This window comes from Alligator sinensis, unplaced genomic scaffold, assembly GCF_000455745.1.
Source record: "Alligator sinensis unplaced genomic scaffold, ASM45574v1 scaffold694_1, whole genome shotgun sequence".
In the NCBI taxonomy this organism is placed as follows: domain Eukaryota; kingdom Metazoa; phylum Chordata; order Crocodylia; family Alligatoridae; genus Alligator; species Alligator sinensis.
This window is the reverse complement of record NW_005842339.1, coordinates 850,541-855,767: the sequence shown is the minus strand read 5'-3', so window position 1 is coordinate 855,767 and position 5,227 is coordinate 850,541. Positions and strand designations below refer to the sequence as shown.

The window sequence follows — 5,227 nt, the reverse complement described above, 5'->3', positions numbered from 1 at the left end:
CCCCCCCCCCCCATACACATCCAAGGAGCATTCCCCCACCAAACCTTTTTTTTTTTTAATTGCTTTGTTTAGAATTACATCCATAATTTAAATCTTACTTTTGACCAAAATAATCTCTCACTTCTAAGCAACGATTAGACTATGACTTCAGTGTTGTAAACACTTTGCGTACAACTGAATTAAAGAATCTAAATTCCACTATAATTAACAGACATGCAGTAGCACAGGTTAAGGGCTGTTTTGAAATTTGATTGGGTGGGTGGGTGGGTGTGTTGCTACTTAAATAATGTTTCACGTCAACTTTTTTTTTTAAATTTTTTTTTTATTATTATTTTTTTTGGTTATTAAAAGTGGAAGCATGCAAGACATGTATAATAAAGGAGTATTTATGGACCATAATGGTTTGGTGAGCTGTTAATGTCAATTGTGTCGAGTACTTTTAGGGACACTTATTCCACAGAGTATTGATCTAGCTACTATTGTGTTGTTGTGTTGATGGGAAGTCTGTACATTTAGAAAAGTGTATCCTCTGTTGTCCTACTGTAGGGCACATGCACTCAGTAAAAATTCATGATAGAAATCCTCAGCCTCATGTAACTAAATTGCTTTCCTCTCAATAAAGAGAGAGAATAGTATATGCCTGCATTAATAGGTGCCTATGAAAATATTATGTAATCACACCCATTACATGTGAGAATATAATTATCTTCCAGTGGGTGAAGAATTACTATAATTTATAAACAGTTATTTAAAATGTGCTTGGTTGATTAAAAAAATCTACATTGAGATCTGACCCCTATCCAGAACTGACTGAAATTTCATATGTAAATCATAAACACTGAAAATAGGGATATTTAGTGGAATTGTTGACCTTAATTTCTGTGAGACTAACAGGTGGTGCTATAATATTTCAGTGTGGATTAGACTACATTAATCTGTTCAGCAAAGGGGGCCAAACTAGTGAGGTTTACTTTGAACTCCAGTTAGCTTCAGTGGGGGTCATAGATGCTCAGCACCTCAGAAGATTTTGCTTCTGTGGCCCAAATCCACAGTCCCAGTTCTAACCTTGAGCCAGGCGGTATGGCTATGTAGGGTTAAAAGGATCCCCAACCCTTCACCTGAAGGCTGTGATTCCTTATGTAGTGGTTAGACCAGGACCAGGTTATGTATACCTGATGGCTCTTTCTGTCCCTGCACATGTAGAGACCCAGCATAGTGCCCTGATGAGTTTAGTGCAAGGTGTTTGGCTTCCCTGTCCTTTTTGTAAAGTTGAATGGTAAATCACAAACAGGGTAGAGTGAGGTCTGCTGTCATGTGGCCTCCTTCTATTATATATGGAGGAAGGAGATGAATTTCTTTCAAATGATAAATGGAGTGGCAGAAAATGTGTACTGTTTGGTTAAAAATCAGAGTTTTCACAAATAGACTTTGTTGTTTGGTGTTATCAGCATAGCATTAAAAGAACTTACTGTTGAACATTCTGTGTAACTTTTTGTAGGATGTTATACTGGTTGCAGGATGCTTTAAAAACAATTATTTCTACATTTAGTAATATATAGACGTGTTAGAGTGATGTTTTAAATATAGACTAATGCAGAGACAATATTAAAATACTCTCTTTACAACGTTTGTTTATGGTAAGGGAAAGACTATAAGACTTTGCTGCATATATTAATATTTTTCCACTATGTGAATAGTGCTTTTTAATGTTTAAGTGTTAATTTATGAGTAGATTGTGGTACTAAACTAGTATTAAAGATTTAATTCTGTTGAAAAGAGCATCCATATGAGCCATTCAATGTGGACTTAATCTGGCTGCAGCTGGCCAGTTGGGAATTCACCTGGCTTGTGTCCCAACCTTCCCCTCCTTTCATCATCTGGGTGTAGGTGGTGTATTAGGGAGGAGGTAGGACCCCTATAGCAGTTCTTGTCTGGCTGTTTGCCTACAACCACCAATGGGTATACCAATGGCTCTTGTGATCCCTAGCTAGCTGTTGTAACTAAAGCAGGCCCTAGGCTGCTGTAATCTATATCAGTGCCAGGGGTAGGGTAAATTGAGAATCAGACATAGTCACAACTGCCTGCACTCTTCCTTTGTTGGGTATATTTTGGTATAGAAGAAAGTCTCACTCTAAACCTCAAAGTGCAAGTTAGATTCGGCAAAAGAGATTAAGAAAAAAATAACCCATAGCAATATATTACTGTAGTCTGCTTTTTTTTTTTTTTTTTTTTTTTTTTTTTTTTTCCATTTGGAACCGATCTTCATGGACGTTATGCAGAGATGCAAATATGTGTCTAACAACCAAACTCCCTGCTGGTGTGCGTGGAAAACTCTGTTGACTTGAAAGGGCCTGCACTTGTTTTATACTCCCAGGGAATATAATCCTGACCACTGCCCTGATACTGCATGTTGTGTTCAAAGCAATGTGTTGTGAGTTTAAAAAAAATGCATGTGTTAAGGCAGATCCTTATATTTACTTCTGCAGTTACATGCCTATTCATTTACAGCTTCAAAAACTTTTAAATTCAGCCTGGCAAGGATTACCTTATTTTCTCACACACAACATGCAATTTTTTCCAAAAATCAGCTGCTGGAAATCTGTGTGTGTATATTATATGTAAGAAATGCAGAAACAGTGGGGTCTGCTGCTTAGCACTGAAACTGAAAGTGAAATCTGTAGTGATCCACAGGCTTGGCTCTTTGCTGCTGCTCATTATCCTACTACCAGGAAAGATCTCTTCTGCACCTCACCACCACCCCCCTTCATTGTGCCTTTCAGAAACAAGCTGTGTATGTGAGCGTGTTGTATGTGAGACAATACAGTAGGTGTCTAAGGTTAGCCTCTTAAATTAATTGTTTGTGGCTACAGTATGAAAGAAATAAATTTCCAAATGTATTCAAGGTCTGTAGAGAAGTATACATATCTCACTGAATACTCTGACAAATTTGCTTAAATGTCTAATTTTTAGTATTAATAAAACAACTGTTGGCCAACATTCCATTAATATTTATAGTATTATACTGCCAAACAAAAATTGATTGAAAATACATTAACGGCTGCTTTTGAAGTATTCTGTGGAAATGTTTGTGGGGCTCATGCCTGTAGGTAGCCTTAATTTCTTGCAATGGCTATGTGTTTAAAAACATATTAGCCACGATGGAACCAAAAAAGGTATAGTTATGCTATGTAGGATTCCAGTTCAGGCCCTGAGTAAGTAGGTGTTATTGCTTTGCAAGCACGGGCTAGGTGTCTGTTTGCAACAAGTCTGAATATAGTTATACGTTTCATAAATGTAATACAAACATATTCCCCCTGCCAGCAATGCTTTCTCGCCTTCCTTTTCCAATAATACAAACACTAAAAAGCAAATGATCAGTTAAGATACTAAATAACTTGGTAAAACTTTTCATTCCCTCTTCTACCAGGTATGAGCAGCAGTTTTTCCTGCATGTTCATCGTATGTATTCTTACCAAGAAAATGTTGTGATTTCATGTTTTTATTATGATTTAATAGAAATATGCAAATGTTTCTATAGGGCTTCAGATAGGTAAGGTTCTGGGTGAGTGCAAATGTCAAAGATATGTTATGTTTGAAACACTAAATGCAAGAAGCATGGGGCATTTATTTCCTTCACAGCTTTAAAAAAAAAAAAAAAAAAAAAAAAAGGCAACATCAGCAATGCTGATGTGAATTTCATGTTTGTATTTCTGGCCTTTCGTCTAGTATGTTTTGACCATAGTGTGATGCTCATAGGAATTGTTCATGATTTTAGAACATCTAACATCTGTGTTTTAAGTACAGGAGGGGAAAAGAGGTGTTAGCAGAGAGCAACTTGTTAATCTACTTTTAAAATATTGAAAGAAGAAAACCCATCGATCTGAGTTAGAGTGGAAAAAATTGAAAGTGGCTCCCTTCAGGGAACAAACTAGAGGCAAGATTATGCCCTTATTTGTGAGGATACATGTTGAGGGGGAAATCACACCTCTTATGCCCTACACCTAGCTCCTTCTGGAAGTGACAAAACACAATCGCCTAGGAGTCTTGATTGCTGCAGTATATCCCTGAGAAATGTATCCTTGTGTCTGCTTTGAACTATCCTGCTCTTCAAGGCTTGGATGGTTCAGAGTTGAGGGGAGCAGCTGTTACAACCTCACCTATTACCATGCACAAAAGCTTGTCTTTATTGTATGTATTCATTGTACAGAACAGAATCACTTTCTTTAGAAAATGAGTCTGATGATGTGTACACAGCTCTTGGTAGCAACCTGATCTTGAGGGGAAAGAGGTGGTGTGGCTACCTGGCTAGGGTCATGCACAGGAGGATTCATCCAATACTACCTTTGGATAGCTGGCAGGTTACTCTCTCTCTGTACTTGTAGTTGTTATTCCTGTTTTATGGACAAGGACTGAGCCTTATCTACACCCAAAAGTTAGATTGAAGTTTGTAAGGAAACTTAGAACAGCATGTCTTCAGTTGGTTTGCATGTCCACAAATAATTGTACCCCTTTGATAACATTAGCTTAGAAACATGTTTAGTTAAATTGGTTAAGGCTGAGTTTGGACCTTAACTTTTTTTATGGGCATTGGAGTAAATCCTGCTGGCCCCCTGAGGGCCTTGGTGGTATAGGCAATGTAACTTATTTTGCCAACGTCACGTACAGTAACGCTTGAAAACGCGGTCCTTGCTTTTTCCTCTCCCTGCTGGTGCTGTGTGGGAAGGAACCTGCTGGTTTTGAAAGCATCTACGCCAGGGCCAGCAAGGGCACAAAGGCGGTTGAGAGATCTTCACGCAGGAGGCCAGGCTGTCTTGGGGCCAGCCCTCATACTGGGCCAGCCACATAGGTGGGATGGAATTAGACAAGCTCTCGATTGCAAGATGCTCTTCCTTGGATCCTGGTGAAGAGGGTCTTGCATTCAAAAGCTGGTCTAAAGCTGTCCCACCGCCACCCTTGGTCTGATAACAGCTGTCACCCTCAGACCTGATTTCTGAACCATCTTGGCTAAGGGGAAAGAACAGGGGCTGTTCCCCCCTCTTCTGCCCGGCACTGGGGAACAGGGGCCGCTTCCAGACAGGGCTGTGGGAGCACCTGGGGCACTGCCCCCGCCCCAGCGTCGGGTGGTGCCCGCTGAGCGCCGGGCAGAGCCGGGGGCTCCGGACACCCGGTGCCACGCGAGGCCCCGGCCGCTGCAGCGCGTGTCACGGGCTCGAGGAAGGCGGCAGCG

General features: G+C 40.2%; 1 protein-coding gene across 8 annotated transcripts in view; it reads left to right on the top strand.

Moving 5' to 3' along the window:
• Window positions 1–5,227, top strand: part of FOXK2 (forkhead box K2) — a 93,899-nt gene that overhangs the window by 20,037 nt on the left and 68,635 nt on the right. The window lies entirely within an intron of this gene.